This window comes from Lepisosteus platostomus, chromosome 4 (assembly GCF_059453375.1).
Source record: "Lepisosteus platostomus isolate fLepPlt1 chromosome 4, fLepPlt1.hap1, whole genome shotgun sequence".
Taxonomy (NCBI): domain Eukaryota; kingdom Metazoa; phylum Chordata; class Actinopteri; order Semionotiformes; family Lepisosteidae; genus Lepisosteus; species Lepisosteus platostomus.
Window position 1 is genome coordinate 71,151,836 of NC_142614.1, and position 17,908 is coordinate 71,169,743.

The 17,908-nt window shown below is 36.7% G+C and overlaps 1 protein-coding gene across 1 annotated transcript in view; it reads left to right on the forward strand.

Moving 5' to 3' along the window:
- Positions 1-251: 251 nt before the first annotated feature.
- The window catches only part of zfyve16 (zinc finger, FYVE domain containing 16), a 96,783-nt gene continuing 79,126 nt past the window's right edge, over positions 252-17,908 (forward strand). Inside the window, exons 1-2 of the mRNA XM_088630599.1 lie at positions 252-337; positions 11,982-12,065. The gene's annotated coding sequence lies outside the window, so the exon portion shown is untranslated. The remainder of the gene's footprint in view (positions 338-11,981; positions 12,066-17,908) is intronic.

Sequence of the window (17,908 nt, forward strand, 5' to 3'; positions counted from 1 at the left end):
ACACAGAGAGGACACTTATTATACTAATTGTGCGGCTTGTTAAGGTAATTCTGTGTACCTGAATTAATTTAGATTTGCCACCATAAACGGTGTTTTCTGTTTTTCTTTTAAACTATTTACTTCTTTTTTTGTTTGAATATAGATATAATTGTTATAAAGATAATTGCTTCAGCGAAATATCATAACTGCAAGCTTTAAAGCAATAATATGCGATAATTGTGCAAGAGTTTGATTGCTTTACTCTAATTACCAGGTGGATGCTGCACATTGGCGGTGGAGGGGATCCCCATTACCCGTAAAGCACTTTGAGTGGAGTGTCCAGAAAAGCGCCTTATAAGTAAGTAATTATTATTATTATTACTATTATTATTTTGCAAGGCATCTGTAATTGGCTTTTAACCAGTGTCCTCACCACATTTTGCTCAAAGGCCTAAACTAGATATGGCCATACCTGTGTCACAGAACATACCTTCCCAACAGTATTTACAGACCAACTACAAAACATTAGTCCTTGCATTTCTAGTCAAAATGTTTTGGTGCTTACTGTGGTACTTCAAAGCATGTTGGTATAAAAGATGTTTTGGAGTTCAATATTCTAATTTTATGAAAATTGAAATGGAAAATGGTAAAACAGGATAGCAGTGGTGTAACAATCTGATGAAGGCCCAGATTCAAGTAGGCCTTGCTAGATAAACGCATATAACTGTAAAAAGCAATTAGTTTTCTCTTATCTCAGTGGTCAGAATGGAGTTTCATATTGACTATCCCTTAAGTTATTTTGAGGGACTGGGTACAAGCAATATTCTTGGGGAATTTGAGGTCACAGGTACAGTATGTTGGTTTGGTTCTGTCTCATTTGCTCTGTATGATAAGTTGTAAATAGAGGGCTGTTATTGATCAGTAAATCTTCATTAGGAGGTGAAGTCATAAGTACTGGAGATGGCTGTAAGCGTTGGTTACTACCACTACAGTAGTACCACCTGAAGGTCAGGTCACAGTGTAGGGCAAAGCGATCTTTACCCTCAGATGTCGAGAAGCAAAAAATCTTTCTATATGTATAAAAATGATTACCACAAATTTCAAAACCCAACTATGGCAGTAAGTTAACGTGTTCCAAATGTCTTAGTATCAAATAGAATAGTAACTGCAATAGTTTGTCATCCTTGATATTTAGATAGATACTTTATTGATCCCGTGAGGGAAATTGCAGTGCAACAGCAGCTTAACAGTCAACACAAAACAGTGTAACAAATGATACAATAATACAATACAAGTGCACTAAGAAGAGTTACTCACAGTCCAGAACATACAAAGAACAAACCAGAACTGTACACAAAATGTTGTATTGCAAAATGTAAGTATAAATGTATTGCACAAGTCCCTGGCATATATTGCACCCAAACAGTTGTAAATGGGAAAGCCAGATGTAGCAGAGAATTTACTGTTCAGTCCAGAAACAGGTCAATGTCAATGTTGCCCCTGCCCAGACACAAAGTGGATGCGTTGTACAGTCTTATTTTAGAAGGCAAGAATGACCTCCTGTAGCGCTCCTTGTCAGTAGTACAAATCACCATTATAAAACAAACATTTTTAAGGTGGTTTTGTTTAATCTGAGTTTAACCATATTAACTATATATGGCATACTGTAATATACCCATATACTATAATTTCATAAAGTTAAACTGAATCAATATTTATTTTTTCTACTTCTAAATAGTTATAAGCCTAAAACTGAAACTCAAATGTGCATATACTGGGTTTGAGAAGGACATTTTTGCTAGCATCTGAAACTCTTATCTGTTCTTCATTCTCACTAACATGTATCGTGCTGTTGCTGATGTTTGCCTGTGAGTTCCAAGAAGCCTTGTGCTCACCACTGGCACATATCTGGAGCAGAGTAATTCCTATTAAGTTTAAAAGGAGGTTTGGGAATGGTTCTACATCTCCTGAGGGCATTCTGACTCGTATGGAATAGAAACCCAATTTGTATGACTTTGCATATGAGGAAAAAGTGACAGTGACATGGAAGCTCTTGCTCATTTCTAGTCTGAAATGAACTGACAGATTTAAGTGAAAGATTGTGGTTATTTCAAATAATGTCATGGAAGCAGAGCATGTGAGCTTTGCAAAGAAAAGTCCCCCCTTAAGAGATGCACAATACATCTTTTGAAGATAGAGCACTAACATATCTAAGCAGGAGAGAGCAGAAGTCCTAATTGGGGTAGGAATTTATTGAAGTTTATCTGCACTGTTCCACTGTAAAAGTTGTAGATGTGGATTCTACTGTATATTCTTTATCTGTTCTTACTTATTTAGCAGTCGTTCTGAGCCTTAACTTGTGTTTCTGTATTTGTAACCTCTGGTTCAGCAGCACAGTCTATCGGCTTTGATTTACTTTTTATAGCTATCAATACCCTTAATCTAGTTTTACAGTTTTTTTTAAATACACATTTAAACTGAGTAGGAACCCTTTGTGGGGCAATTGAAATAGAAATCTGGTGTGCTGTGTGGCACCTAAAGGTAAAAAGATACTGAAGTGTGAGATTAGAACCTGTCTTCCGAGGAGCTGAAAAATCAGACAGAACCCAAGACCGGTTTTCCATGCTGATATGTTATAGGGATATTAATTAATACTGTCGTTAAATATCTAATGGCTATGTTAACAAAAATATTAGCAATATGTTCTGTGAAGTTGTACATTTTCATAATCCGTGTTGATTTTGCAATCCAGTTTTAAATCCAGTACAATTCTAAATGATTCAGAAATATTACTTTTGGTCATTTGAAAAGCAGGTTGAGCAGGATTTCAGACAGAAACAAGGGCATCGTAAACTGGGTACAATCTGAAACTTTCAGTGAGGAACTGTTTACCTTGGCACCTCAGTATCTGCATCTCTAAGACTCTGGTAGTATCACTACACCTAATGACAATAATAATAATAATAATAATAATAACATTACTTTATTAACCCCTTACAATTTCTTGCATTAGGAATGATCTTTTTGCATATCCCAGCTTGCTCTCCATGAGACACACAGACACAGATAGGTGTGATAGTCAGATAGCTAGATAGACAGAACATGGCTGGGTAGGTGTTGTAACTTCTTGAATTACAAAGTGTTGGGAACGTCTCTCTGCTTTCTTGACCTCCTGAACACCTGGCATCCTAAAGGACCAAAAACTCAACCTTATTGAAACATAGCTAAAGCAATCGAAACGGTATACAAAACTGAATTCTTTCTAAGACCTTCTCTCACCTGATTCCTTTTTCCTGATCAACAAAACAATACACTTGGACTTTGGTGACGGCACTGAATAATGTTGGGCATTCAGAAAAGCAGCTAAAGCCATGGGTATCCAGTGTACAGTGCTGTGTAAAAGTACACCCCATTAAAAGGTGTGTTTTTCAACATATTTGCGTGTATGTATATTTGATCTTTATTTCAACAATATTGATAGATAAAGGTGATCTAATTTAACAAATAAAAATGATTCTTTTTAATCATTTATTCAACAAAATTCAGTCAGAAATGCAATTGTCTACTGTGGAGGAAAAAATAAGTACATACTCTAGCTTCAGCAGCTGGTGTCGCCCCCTTTAGCAGAAATCACTTTTTTTTCCATTTCTTGTAATTGTCTATCAGTCTCCTACATCGACTTGGAGAACTTTTTGCCCACTCCTCCTTATAGAACTCCTTCAACTTTGACGTTTAGTGTTTGGGTCATTGTCTTGTTGCAAGGTCAACTCTAGTTAGTTACTTTTTCATTAGTCACTCTAATGATGATCTAAATCGTTTGCACCTGTTTTGGTGTACCTGATTCTCAAGGTAGGGGTGTACTAACTTTTTCTGCACAAGGAAATTGGATGTTCTGTTGATTTGAATGGTACAAATGAGTGCAAAATGGGATTTTTCAATGTTATTTTTTAAAAATGAGATCACCTTTATCTATCAGTATTGTTGAAATGATGATCAAATATTCTTTTATCTAAAAATGTAAAAAAAGACAATCATTTTCATGGGGTGTACTTTTTCACACCACTGTATACGTTTTCCTTTGTATTGGTTGTTTTGCACAGTGTTTTATTTGTAAGAAAAAAAATTGTTGTATCTTTGGAATCTGCCTTTTTGTGTGCTCGATTGTTATACAGTACTCTTGCAATTTACCGTTACGATTTCCAATTGTTCCAAGAGGTTCAGACCATCATAATTACACATTTATATAAGTTACTGCATCTAGCTTGTGAACCACGGTCATCCTCAACGTTGCAAAACAAGCAGTTCCCCTTTGTTTCTAGTAAAAGATGTTTTGGAGTTCAATATTCTAATTTTATGAAAATTGAAATGGAAAATGGTAAAACAGGATAGCAGTGGTGTAACACTTTAATTACAACAATCTGATGAAGTCCCAGGTTCAAGTAGGCCTTGCTAGATAAACGCATACAGTACTTGTGTCACATTTGAATGGAACAGCAGTATAACTGTAAAAAGCAATTCGTTTTCTCTTATCTCAGTGGTCAGAATGGAGTTTCATATTGACTATCCCTTTAGTTATTTTGAGGGACTGGATACAAGCAATATTCTTGGGGAATTTGAGGTCACAGGTACAGTATGTTGGTTTGGTTCTGTCTCATTTGCTCTGTATGATAAGTTGTAAATAGAGGGCTGTTATTGATCAGTAAATCTTCATTAGGAGGTGAAGTCATAAGTACTGGAGATGGCTGTAAGCGTTGGTTACTACCACTACAGTAGTACCACCTGAAGGTCAGGTCACAATGTAGGGCAAAGCGATCTTTACCCTCAGATGTCGAGAAGCAAAAAAATCTTTCTATATGTATAAAAATGATTACCACAAATTTCAAAACCCAACTATGGCAGTAAGTTAACGTGTTCCAAATGTCTTAGTATCAAATAGAATAGTAACTGCAATAGTTTGTCATCTTTGATATTTAGATAGATACTTTATTGATCCCGTGAGGGAAATTGCAGTGCAACAGCATCTTAACAGTCAACACAAAACTGTGTAACAAATGATACAATAATACAATACAAGTGCACTAAGAAGAGTTACTCACAGTCCAGAACATACAAAGAACAAACCAGAACAGTACACAAAATGTTGTATTGCAAAATATAAATATAAATGTATTGCACAAGTCCCTGGCATATATTGCACCCAAACAGTTGTAAATGGGAAAGCCAGATGTAGCAGAGAATTGACTGTTCAGTCCAGAAACAGGTCAATGTCAGTGTTGCCCCTGCCCAGACACAAAGTGGATGCGTTGTACAGTCTTATTTTAGAAGGCAAGAATGACCTCCTGTAGCGCTCCCTGTCAGAAGTACAAATCACCATTATAAAACAAACATTTTTAAAGTGGTTTTGTTTAATCTGAGTTTAACCATATTAACTATATATTGCATACTGTAATATACCCATATACTATAATTTCATAAAGTTACATTGAATCAATATTTATTTTTTCTCCTTCTAAATAGTTATAAGCCTAAAACTGAAACTCAAATGTGCATTTACTGGGTTTGAGAAGGACATTTTTGCTAGCATCTGAAACTCTTATCTGGTCTTCATTCTCACTAACATGTAACGTGCTGTTGCTGATGTTTGCCTGTGAGTTCCAAGAAGCCTTGTGCTCACCACTGGCACATATCTGGAGCAGAGTAATTCCTATTAAGTTTAAAAGGAGGTTTGGGAATGGTTCTACATCTCCTGAGGGCATTCTGACTCGTATGGAATAGAAACCCAATTTGTATTACTTTGCATATGAGGAAAAAGTGACAGTGACATGGAAGCTCTTGCTCATTTCTAGTCTGAAATGAACTGACAGATTTAAGTGAAAGATTGTGGTTATTTCAAATAATGTCATGGAAGCGGAGCATGTGAGCTTTGCAAAGAAAAGTCCCCCCTTAAGAGATGCACAATACATCTTTTGAAGATAGAGCACTAACATATCTAAGCAGGAGAGAGCAGAAGTCCTAATTGGGGTAGGAATTTATTGAAGTTTATCTGCACTGTTCCACTGTAAAAGTTGTAGATGTGGATTCTACTGTATATTCTTTATCTGTTCTTACTTATTTAGCAGTCGTTCTGACCCTTAACTTGTGTTTCTGTGTTTGTAACCTCTGGTTCAGCAGCACAGTCTATCGGCTTTGATTTACTTTTTATAGCTATCGATACCCTTAATCTAGTTTTACAGTTTTTTTTAAATACACATTTAAACTGAGTAAGAACCCTTTGTGGGGCAATTGAAATAGAAATCGCTGGTGTGCTGTGTGGCACCTAAAGGTAGAAAGATACTGAAGAGTGAGATTAGAACCTGTCTTCAGAGGAGCTGAAAAATCAGACAGAACCCAAGACCACTTTTCCATTTTGATATGTTTTAGGGATATTAATTAATACTGTCGTTAAATATCTAATGGCTATGTTAACAAAAATATTAGCAATATTTTCTGTTAAGTTGTACATTTTCATAATCCGTGTTGCTTTTGCAATCCAGTTTTAAATCCAGTACAATTCTAAATGATTCAGAAATATTACTTTTGGTCATTTGAAAAGCAGGTTGAGCAGGATTTCAGACAGAAACAAGGGCATCGTAAACTGGGTACAATCTGAAACTTTCAGTGAGGAACTGTTTACCTTGGCCCCTCCGTATCTGCATCTCTAAGACTCCGGTAGTATCACTACACCTAATGACAATAATAATAATAATAATAATAATAATAATAACATTACTTTATTAACCCCTTACAATTTCTTGCATTAGGAATTATCTTTTCGCATATCCCAGCTTGCTCTCCATGAGACACACAGACACAGATAGGTGTGATAGTCAGATAGCTAGATAGCCAGAACATGGCTGGGTAGGTGTTGTAACTTCTTGAATTACAAAGTGTTGGGAACGTCTCTCTGCTTTCTTGACCTCCTGAACACCTGGCATCCTAAAGGACCAAAAACTCAACCTTATTGAAACATAGCTAAAGCAATCGAAACGGTATACAAAACTGAATTCTTTCTAAGACCTTCTCTCACCTGATTCCTTTTTCCTGATCAACAAAACAATACACTTGGACTTTGGTGACAGCACTGAATAATGTTGGGCATTCAGAAAAGCAGCTAAAGCCATGGGTATCCAGTGTACAGTGCTGTGTAAAAGTACACCCCATTAAAAGGTGTGTTTTTCAACATATTTGCGTGTATGTATATTTGATCTTTATTTCAACAATATTGATAGATAAAGGTGATCTAATTTAACAAATAAAAATGATTCTTTTTAATCATTTATTCAACAAAATTCAGTCAGAAATGCAATTGTCTACTGTGGAGGAAAAAATAAGTACATACTCTAGCTTCAGCAGCTGGTGTCGCCCCCTTTAGCAGAAATCACTTTTTTTTCCCATTTCTTGTAATTGTCTATCAGTCTCCTACATCGACTTGGAGAACTTTTTGCCCACTCCTCCTTATAGAACTCCTTCAACTTTGACGTTTAGTGTTTGGGTCATTGTCTTGTTGCAAGGTCAACTCTAGTTAGTTACTTTTTCATTAGTCACTCTAATGATGATCTAAATCGTTTGCACCTGTTTTGGTGTACCTGATTCTCAAGGTAGGGGTGTACTAACTTTTTCTGCACAAGGAAATTGGATGTTCTGTTGATTTGAATGGTACAAATGAGTGCAAAATGGGATTTTTCAATGTTATTTTTTAAAAATGAGATCACCTTTATCTATCAGTATTGTTGAAATGATGATCAAATATTCTTTTATCTAAAAATGTAAAAAAAGACAATCATTTTCATGGGGTGTACTTTTTCACACCACTGTATACGTTTTCCTTTGTATTGGTTATTTTGCACAGTGTTTTATTTGTAAGAAAAAAAATTGTTGTATCCTTGGAATCTGCCTTTTTGTGTGCTCGATTGTTATACAGTACTCTTGCAATTTACCGTTACGATTTCCAATTGTTCCAAGAGGTCCAGACCATCATAATTACACATTTATAGAAGTTACTGCATCTAGCTTGTGAACCACAGTCATCCTCAACATTGCAAAACAAGCAGTTCCCCTTTGTCTCCATGTGTTTAGTGACGGGATGGGAAGAACTTTCAAATGACACCAAAAATACAGATAATGTTGTACATTTAATGCTATACTTTTAAATTATAACACAAGCTGCCTTCCCGTGGAGTTTTTATTTGATATGTGTAAAAGATATTAATAAAAAATATAGTTGTAGGTTATATCTGAAGGTTGTTTCACGTATTTACAACATCGGATAATCAGTGTAGTGAATGACAGGACAAAAGTGCCCTACAGTGTATATATAGCTTGATTATTGGTGAATGCTAGATCAGCCTCAGCCTGGATTGTATAGTGAGTGTATATAACAAGTTACATTTGTAGTGGACCGTATGTGGAGGTTACCAGTCTATAAGGTTTGGACAGAATTCAAGCTATCTTGGGCCGCATTGGAATGAAGGTATAACAGACTTGCAAAAATGTTGCATTATTTTACTGGGACAGTGTACTCTCATTAATACCATAGCAACAGGCATCAGAATGGAATGCAGTAGAATAGATCATGGGGGGGGGGGAAGCCATTAGATCTGCCAAATTCAGCAGTGTTGTTTCCTTGTTGGCTTTTTCCAACGAGAAGAAATTGAGCAGAGAGAAGGCAAACTCAACTTTGAAAAGTTCTCACAGCCAGGAAGTGAAACGGAGCTAGCTCTGTAATGGAAAAGCCACTCATTAACACGGGCAACTGGTGTCACATTCAATCACAACCAGCGTTGCAACCAAATACCGGCCTGTATTCTATCATTATTAAGCTGAACACAGCTGTGTCTGTTCAGAAAAAGACTCCATATACTATTGTCACAGTGGCATGAGCAATATCAGAAATAAAATTGTCAATCATGGGAAAAGAGGTGTGATCACATAGTAGATTTCTGTTTAATCTGCCCAGAGACTTCAATGTACACTGCAGGAGAACTCCTCCAAGCAGATCTCTTCTGTGTCTAGAGTCTGCAAACTCCTGGGGGGTCTTTTCCTTTGAAAAGCCTGGAAGTTTCTCTTTTATCAGGTTAATTTAAACATATGCCCACATGCCCTGACACCTCAGTTTTTTAAGGATCACATATTGTAATTGTGTCAAAGTACAATTCAGGACATATTTTGATGCAATTTTGCTGTAAGCTTTACTGCACCCTTGTCAACGATTGTACCTGCACTTTGAGAATTCTCTCAGTTTTAGCGGTGTTAGTGTGTTTTTTGTACTTTGTTCTAATCACTTACAGGGAATGTATGGTTTTGCAACGTCTTTCCTCATTTTCCAAGCCCATTCCAATGCAAGGCTGTGCGGAATGTCTGTATCCTTTGATTACATCTCAGCTAAAGAGTAATTCGCTAAACATTTCTGATTTCAGGGTTTTAAAAATCGAACAGTTAGCCTAAAATGTCTAAAAGCTTAATAGATCAAATTTATTTCAGGTTCAAAATCATATTTAATTAAGACTTTGATTAAAAACTTAGAGCTCAGAAGGAAAGGAAGCCAGTCTGTCAGGGTTAGAAATACTTTATTGATCACTGAGATGTAAAAGCTTGGTGGTCAAATTCCTCATAAATCTGGGATAAGTTATAACACCATAGAGATACACCATAGAGTTTATTTGCATACAGTGCTTTGCTGTTGGTTAAATTAAACCAAAAGAATTGTATAACGTGCATCGTGTGAGCATGTATGTTTTGATCTCTTTTAAAGCCTGTCTGTGCGATAGTTAGCTGTTTTATGAAACTTGGAAATCAGAAATAATAACAGTTCTGTTTGTGTAGAAGACCGTAGCTGAGACGTAGTCAAGCCACAGAGCAGGGGGATTAAAAGCCTCCTGTCCAATTGGTGATCCATTTAAAGGGATGGGGCCCAGTGCCTGTCTGTGGTACTTTGAGGATCACCTTTAAAAGAGGGGTTGCATGGCTTCAGGAGCTGCCGTGTCAGTCTTGAGTTCCTAGTTGGACCGTGAGCAGCAGGCTGCCGCAGTGAAGGAATAGTGAGTGTCTCAAGATAGTTCAAAGGGCTCTTCAGCTTCACTTAAAACGGGTAACTAGTGCATGATGTCTCCTCAAAGGAAATAATCTGATGAAGTTATGGACTTGGTGACATTAAAGCAAGCGTATGAAAGATAAATATTCTTTAAAGCATAGCTTCTTCAGTTAGTTTGTATGTGTATCTAAAGATAGCCAATAATTGTATTGTGCAAAAGGTGAGGATGGGGGGGGGGGGTGGTGGGCGGTGACAGACATTCGAGGATTACAAAACTAAACTAGAATGGGCTCAACATGCAGAAGTAATCATGAAGATAATACACTGCAGTGGACCTGTCATATATAGTTATTTTAAAGTGTATGTGGTCACTTATAAACCCCACCCAAAATCTAGACCTGGACAACTGTCTAATGTCCTGTCACAGACAATACCTAGATGCAGTGTTTTTCCAAATCTGGCCTCTGTATTATTCTGAAGTCTAAATACACATCTATTGATGGTCATTTCTTTAGGTTTAAACCCCACATTTGTTTCCATCAGCCTTTGTTGGCTGCAAAAGAACAAGTCAAAGTTTGATTCTACACTGAAAAGAAAAAAAACTGAACTTTTTGTTAAGCAGACCTGTTAAAGCCTAATGAAGGCTAAGCAGCATAAACATAATTGCGTCTTTTTTTCTACTTTTCAGTATGGAATTAACCTGTACTTTTTCATATGTACAGATGCAGCCATTCAAAACAAGCGGGCGATACCGCATTATGTGTTGGTGCGCTTCTCGCGGTGTAACGCAAGATACCGTATATTCTCGTATTGTACCGCATGATACCGCAGGTAAAATAATAGTACCCGGAAAGTCTGAAAGGTGGACCTAATAAAGCTCAACCTCTCATGTTTGAGCTGTCTTTACCGAAGATATTACTAATAGTATTTATAATGAATGACCTTGGACAAGCTGTAAACTCAAAGTATTGCCCTGGTCCACATTCTTTTTTTTCCATTGATCGTCTTTATAAAAGTAACACCACAGCATTTAGTTGATCCAATCACGCATTTGTTTCCAATCATGCAAAGTACAGCAATTTTTGAAAATCTCAGATTCACCATGCCTTTCATATGTTCATAAAAGATATTGATTTAGGAACATAAACATATTACTGTATGCAAAACTGTACTGTATACAGTATGTATATGTATATTTAATGTCTTTACTGTGCCCGTTTAAGTATTGAAGATTTATATGGAATTTTACCACTGAAGGGAAATCTTAGTAGCTGAGCATAAAAAGAATAGGAGCATAGCGTGTGTGAAGACCTTAAACAATATTAATTTTGGAACATAAACATACAGTATTACAGTATGTAAACTGTATATGGCTGGTCTCGGTACTTTAAAGAAAAAATACACACCAGTATTCCATTTCTCCCTAAACATTTTAAGCATCGAAGTTAACATTAATGTTTTCCTCCGTGTTCGGGGAATATTGGATATCAGTTGTATTTGCAATATTTTGAGAAACGATTCAAAAAGTTTTTTTTTGGAAACGAGAAGTATACTGTGGAAAGCAAAAAATACACGCTAAACTGTTTTTATTCCCTTCTCATGATCCCTGAATGGTTTTAAAAACTCCTCGGTATTTATGGTTGAGGCCTTGCTAGCAATTCACAATCTGAATTAATGGCCTCTCTTACCGCACACAGAGCACACTTATTATACTAATTGTGCGGCTTGTTAAGTTAATTCTGTGTACCTGAATTAATTTAGATTTGCCACCATAAACGGTGTTTTCTGTTTTTTTTTAAACTATTTTTTTGTTTGAATATAGATATAATTGTTATAAAGATAATTGCTTCAGCAAAAGATCATAACTGCAAGCTTTAAAGCAATAATATGCGATAATTGTGCAAGAGTTTGATTACTTCACTCTGATTACCAGGTGGATGCTGCACATTGGCGGTGGAGGGGATCCCCATTACCCGTAAAGCACTTTGAGTGGAGTGTCCAGAAAAGCGCCTTATAAGTAAGTAATTATTATTATTATTATTATTATTATTATTATTATTATTTTGTAAGGCATCTGTAATTGGCTTTTAACCAGTGTCCTCACCACATTTTGCTCAAAGGCCTAAACTAGATATGGCCATACCTGTGTCACAGAACATACCTTCCCAACAGTATTTACAGACCAACTACAAAACATCAGTCCTTGCATTTCTAGTCAAAATGTTTTGGTGCTTACTGTGGTACTTCAAAGCATGTTGGTATAAAAGATGTTTTGGAGTTCAATATTCTAATTTTATGAAAATTGAAATGGAAAATGGTAAAACAGGATAGCAGTGGTGTAACAATCTGATGAAGGCCCAGATTCAAGTAGGCCTTGCTAGATAAACGCATACAGTACTTGTGTCACATTTGAATGGAACAGCAGTATAACTGTAAAAAGCAATTCGTTTTCTCTTGTTATCTCAGTGGTCAGAATGGAGTTTCATATTGACTATCCCTTTAGTTATTTTGAGGGACTGGGTACAAGCAATATTCTTGGGGAATTTGAGGTCACAGGTACAGTATGTTGGTTTGGTTCTGTCTCATTTGCTCTGTATGATAAGTTGTAAATAGAGGGCTGTTATTGATCAGTAAATCTTCATTAGGAGGTGAAGTCATAAGTACTGGAGATGGCTGTAAGCGTTGGTTACTACCACTACAGTAGTACCACCTGAAGGTCAGGTCACAATGTAGGGCAAAGCGATCTTTGCCCTCAGATGTCGAGAAGCAAAAAATCTTTCTATATGTATAAAAATGATTACCACAAATTTCAAAACCGAACTATGGCAGTAAGTTAACGTGTTCCAAATGTCTTAGTATCAAATAGAATAGTAACTGCAATAGTTTGTCATCCTTGATATTTAGATAGATACTTTATTGATCCCGTGAGGGAAATTGCAGTGCAACAACAGCTTAACAGTCAACACAAAACAGTGTAACAAATGATACAATAATACAATACAAGTGCACTAAGAAGAGTTACTCACAGTCCAGAACATACAAAGAACAAACCAGAACAGTACACAAAATGTTGTATTGCAAAATGTAAGTATAAATGTATTGCACAAGTCCCTGGCATATATTGCACCCAAACAGTTGTAAATGGGAAAGCCAGATGTAGCAGAGAATTTACTGTTCAGTCCAGAAACAGGTCAATGTCAATGCTGCCCCTGCCCAGACACAAAGTGGATGCGTTGTACAGTCTTATTTTAGAAGGCAAGAATGACCTCCTGTAGCGCTCCCTGTCAGAAGTACAAATCACCATTATAAAACAAACATTTTTAAAGTGGTTTTGTTTAATCTGAGTTTAACCATATTAACTATATATTGCATACTGTAATATACCCATATACTATAATTTCATAAAGTTAAATTGAATCAATATTTATTTTTTCTCCTTCTAAATAGTTATAAGCCTAAAACTGAAACTCAAATGTGTATATACTGGGTTTGAGAAGGACATTTCTGCTAGCATCTGAAACTCTTATCTGTTCTTCATTCTCACTAACGTAACGTGCTGTTGCTGATGTTTGCCTGTGAGTTCCAAGAAGCCTTGTGCTCACCACTGGCACATATCTGGAGCAGAGTAATTCCTATTAAGTTTAAAAGGAGGTTTGGGAATGGCTCTACATCTCCTGAGGGCATTCTGACTCGTATGGAATAGAAACCCAATTTGTATGACTTTGCATATGAGGAAAAAGTGACAATGACATGGAACCTCTTGCTCATTTCCAGTCTGAAATGAACTGACAGATTTAAGTGAAAGATTGTGGTTATTTCAAATAATGTCATGGAAGCGGAGCATGTGAGCTTTGCAAAGAAAAGTCCCCCCTTAAGAGATGCACAATACATTTTTTGAAGATAGAGCACTAACATATCTAAGCAGGAGAGAACAGAAGTCCTAATGGGGTAGGAATTTATTGAAATTTATCTACACTGTTCCGCTGTAAAAGTTGTAGATGTGGATTCTACTGTATATTCTTTATCTGTTCTTACTTATTTAGCAGTCGTTCTGACCCTTAACTTGTGTTTCTGTATTTGTAACCTCTGGTTCAGCAGCACAGTCTATCAGCTTTGATTTACTTTTTATAGCTATCAATACACTTAATCTAGTTTTACAGTTTTTTTTAAATACACATTTAAACTGAGTAGGAACCCTTTGTGGGGCAATTGAAATAGAAATCTGGTGTGCTGTGTGGCACCTAAAGGTAGAAAGATACTGAAGAGTGAGATTAGAACCTGTCTTCCGAGGAGCTGAAAAATCAGACAGAACCCAAGACCACTTTTCCATTTTGATATGTTTTAGGGATATTAATTAATACTGTCATTAAATATCTAATGGCTATGTTAAGAAAAATATTAGCAATATTTTCTGTGAAGTTGTACATTTTCATAATCCGTGTTGATTTTGCAATCCAGTTTTAAATCCAGTACAATTTTAAATGATTTAGAAATATTACTTTTGGTCATTTGAAAAGCAGGTTGAGCAGGATTTCAGACAGAAACAAGGGCATCGTAAACTGGGTACAATCTGAAACTTTCAGTGAGGAACTGTTTACCTTGGCCCCTCCGTATCTGCATCTCTAAGACTCCGGTAGTATCACTACACCTAATGACAATAATAATAATAATAATAATAATAATAATAACATTACTTTATTAACCCCTTACAATTTCTTGCATTAGGAATTATCTTTTCGCATATCCCAGCTTGCTCTCCATGAGACACACAGACACAGATAGGTGTGATAGTCAGATAGCTAGATAGCCAGAACATGGCTGGGTAGGTGTTGTAACTTCTTGAATTACAAAGTGTTGGGAACGTCTCTCTGCTTTCTTGACCTCCTGAACACCTGGCATCCTAAAGGACCAAAAACTCAACCTTAATGAAACATAGCTAAAGCAATCGAAACGGTATGCAAAACTGAATTCTTTCTAAGACCTTCTCTCACCTGATTCCTTTTTCCTGATCAACAAAACAATACACTTATACTTTGGTGACAGCACTGAATAATGTTGGGCATTCAGAAAAGCAGCTAAAGCCATGGGTATCCAGTGTACAGTGCTGTGAAAAAGTACACCCCATTAAAAGGTGTGTTTTTCAACATATTTGCGTGTATGTATATTTGATCTTTATTTCAACAATATTGATAGATAAAGGTGATCTAATTTAACAAATAAAAATGATTCTTTTTAATCATTTATTCAACAAAATTCAGTCAGAAATGCAATTGTCTACTGTGGAGGAAAAAATAAGTACATACTCTAGCTTCAGCAGCTGGTGTTGCCCCCTTTAGCAGAAATCACTTTTTTTTCCATTTCTTGTAATTGTCTATCAGTCTCCTACATCGACTTGGTGTCACGCCCTCTGCAGCCAGAGGGCGCTCCTTCTCTGCCCTGTCCCTAGTTTCCGGTCTGCTGTCCTTCTGGTCCCTCTCTTTCCCTTGGGCTATATATTTCCGGGTCTTGCACTCTGTCCTCGCTCAGCATTGACGTTCGGATGTCCTGAGACCCGCCTAGCACCAGGGCGCCCCACGTCCGCTCCCTGAGGGCATAGGTTTCTATACGGCATTCCTGAACTCTTTGCACTAATGAGCCCGGGCCTTTTTCCCGTCTCGCCGCTGCGCATATGGGTCTTTTTCCGCTCTCCTGCTCCCCACGGTTAGTCCCTTTGGACGTCCGTGACACTTGGAGAACTTTTTGCCCACTCCTCCTTATAGAACTCCTTCAACTTTGACGTTTAGTGTTTGGGTCATTGTCTTGTTGCAAGGTCAACTCTAGTTAGTTACTTTTTCATTAGTTACTCTAATGATGATCTAAATCGTTTGCACCTGTTTTGGTGTACCTGATTCTAAAGGTAGGGGTGTACTAACTTTTTCTGCACAAGGAAATTGGATGTTCTGTTGATTTGAATGGTACAAATGAGTGCAAAATGGGATTTTTTAAAAATGAGATCACCTTTATCTATCAGTATTGTTGAAATGATGATCAAATATTCTTTTATCTAAAAATGTAAAAAAAGACAATCATTTTCATGGGGTGTACTTTTTCACACCACTGTATACGTTTTCCTTTGTATTGGTTATTTTGCACAGTGTTTTATTTGTAAGAAAAAAAATTGTTGTATCCTTGGAATCTGCCTTTTTGTGTGCTCGATTGTTATACAGTACTCTTGCAATTTACCGTTACGATTTCCAATTGTTCCAAGAGGTCCAGACCATCATAATTACACATTTATAGAAGTTACTGCATCTAGCTTGTGAACCACGGTCATCCTCAACGTTGCAAAACAAGCAGTTCCCCTTTGTCTCCATGTGTTTAGTGACGGGATGGGAAGAACTTTCAAATGACACCAAAAATACAGATAATGTTGTACATTTAATGCTATACTTTTTAATTATAACACAAGCTGCCTTCCCGTGGAGTTTTTATTTGATATGTGCAAAAGATATTAATAAAAAATATAGTTGTAGGTTATATCCGAAGGTTGTTTCACGTATTTACAACATCGGATGATCAATGTAGTGAATGACAGGACAAAAGTGCACTACAGTGTACAGTATATATAGCTCGATTATTGGTGAATGCTAGATCAGCCTCAGCCTGGAAAAGGATTGTATATAACAAGTTACATTTGTAGTGGACCATATGTGGAGGTTACTAGTCTATAAGGTTTGGACAGAATTCAAGCTATCTTGGGCCGCATTGGAATGGAGGTATAACAGACTTGCAAAAATGTTGCATTATTTTCACTGGGACAATGTACACTCATTAATAGCATAGCAACAGGCATCAGAATGGAATGCAGTAGAATTGATCGGTTTTCAATTAGTAGCACCCAGTGGAGTACCTAATTAATGTTCATTTTCACTATTCTGCCCTTTGCTTATCAGAATAATTTGGTTTCTCAATGTGCACAGCTCATTACAGGTATTGTTTGAACCAGGAAATTCAAAGCTTTCCATTCAGAAAAGGGGTGGGGGGGAGCCATTAGATCTGCCAAATTCAGCACTGTTGACGAAATTGAGCAGAGAGAAGGCAAACTCAACTTTGAAAAGTTCTCACAGCCAGGAAGTGTAACGGAGCTAGCCACTCATTAACACGGGCAACTGGTGTCACATTCAATCACAACCAGCGTTGCAACCAAATACCGGCCTGTATTCTATCATTATTATGCTGAACACAGCTGTGTCTGTTCAGAAAAAGACTCCATATACTATTGTCACAGTGGCATGAGCAATATCAGAAATAAAATTGTCAATCATGGGAAAGGAGGTATGAACAAATTTTTGAGAATCGATTCACCATGCCTTTCACATGCTCATAAAAGAGATTGATTTAGGAACATAAACATATTACCGTATGAAAACTGTACTGTATACAGTATGTATATGTATATTTAATGTCTTAACTGTGCCCATTTAAGTATTGAATATTCATATCTAATTTTACCACTGAAGGGAAATCTTAGTAGCTGAGCATAAAAAGAATAGGAGCATACTGCAACGCGTGTGAAGGCCATAAACGATATTAATTTTGGAACATAAACATACAGTATATGGCTGGTCTCGGTACTTTAAAGAAAACATACACGAAACATGGTTTCATTATGACCAGAATCGGTCTTGAGATATTTTTAACTTGATTTACAGTATTTGAGAGGTATGTCTTAACACCGATACTACAGTGCGTAAATACTGCTCACGTATATGTTTCTAGGTTTATATTATGCATTTCATACGGTCAAATTACTTTTGAGCAACTAATAAGAAGCGCGAAACGGTATGCCCAGGGCGTTTTAGTTTCGTTTTGTGCTGGGAC